Source organism: Sinocyclocheilus anshuiensis, unplaced genomic scaffold (assembly GCF_001515605.1).
Source record: "Sinocyclocheilus anshuiensis isolate Anshui unplaced genomic scaffold, SAMN03320099.WGS_v1.1 scaffold631, whole genome shotgun sequence".
NCBI lineage: Eukaryota > Metazoa > Chordata > Actinopteri > Cypriniformes > Cyprinidae > Sinocyclocheilus > Sinocyclocheilus anshuiensis.
Genome location: NW_015548268.1, coordinates 1247960 through 1249277, shown reverse-complemented (window position 1 = coordinate 1249277; position 1318 = coordinate 1247960). Strand labels below are relative to the sequence as shown.

The 1318-nt window shown below is 41.8% G+C and overlaps 1 protein-coding gene across 2 annotated transcripts in view; it reads left to right on the top strand.

The window, feature by feature from the left end:
- The first annotated feature begins 30 nt into the window (after window positions 1-30).
- Window positions 31-1318, top strand: part of LOC107655705 (lanC-like protein 2) — a 27514-nt gene continuing 26226 nt past the window's right edge. Inside the window, exon 1 of one of the 2 annotated variants that reach the window (XM_016443279.1) lies at window positions 31-172. The gene's annotated coding sequence lies outside the window, so the exon portion shown is untranslated. Of the gene's footprint in view, window positions 181-1318 lie in introns of both variants that reach the window. The other variant, XM_016443280.1, reaches the window with a different exon arrangement.

Sequence of the window (1318 nt, the reverse complement as noted above, 5' to 3'; positions counted from 1 at the left end):
GAAGAGCGGAATCGCCATCTGTTTCAGACACATCATCTTCATCACCTTCATCATCTGCTGTGGCGTCGCCCGGAAATGAGAGCGGAAGCGCTGATCTGACGCGATCCGGACCGGCTTCAGCTGATCAGAGCGCGGAGAGACTCCTCAGCACTGCTCCGCACCGGACCTGAATGTAAGCATGTGAGTGCTCGTTCTTCATGAATGAGATGCTGCCGTGTGAAAGTCGCCTCTCGCATTCAGCGCTATAATCTGCACGAGCGACCGCTGCTTTTGTTTAGATCATCCTCATCATCCTCATAATCATCGCGCGTGCCTGCTCTGGTTGCCAGAACTTTGCCGTAAATATAATCATGATGTTTCAAGCATTTCGACGCGACTGCATGCGTTACAGCTCGTATGTCACTGATACCAAACCAACCAACTGCAGCTATTAATACCTGTTTATTGATGCAAAATGAGCTGAGAATGCGGCATATGAATATTTCACCTAGAAGTACAAGAAAACATTTACTTTCATCATGTCATTAGATCTTTGTATCCACCAATTTTCCTCTGCACAGGACTTTATTTTGAGCATTTTATGGCATTACAATTTTCTTTAGTAATTAAAGTGCAATGGACTTACAGTATCACTGCACTGTAAAAATGTTTTTTTTTTCAAGTTGTAAATAAATCAAAGGTTATTAGAGTATGTTTTACAAGAAAACACTATTTACATTTTTCTACATCAAATGTTCACGTTTAATTTAACGTGTTAATTCAATGCCATTCCAATCGTTCGCGAGATTGAGCGATCTCTGAGTGGAAATTGCTTCTACAATATTATGTTTCAGTCTGGTTCAACATAGACACCACTTTAATTTTACTTCAGTTAAATATATTACATTAAGATTATTTTCGAGTTAAATTCTCATTTAATATGCATGATGCCTTCAAAAGTGGCCTTGAGAGTCACCAACTCGATCTAAGATATAAAGCTGGAATGGCTAGCAGTAAATCTCTAGCTGGGGGGGCAAACACCCAGCTCTCAAACCAGAGGGGAGCTCGAGTGGAGCCCAAGGTACCGGGGTCTAACCAACTGAGAGAAAGGGAATGAAGTTATAACGTGTAACCCTTACCGTAGATGATTTCAGAAAGTCTAGCGTGCACACTTACCACTTATGTGGATTTTAGAAAGTGCGCAAAGTGCTCAGTGTGCACACTTACCACTACTGTGGATTTTAGAAAGTGCGCAAAGTGTTCAACGTGCACACTTACCACTATGTGGATTTCAGAAAGTGCACAGAGCTTAGCGTGTGCACTTACCATAGCATGGATT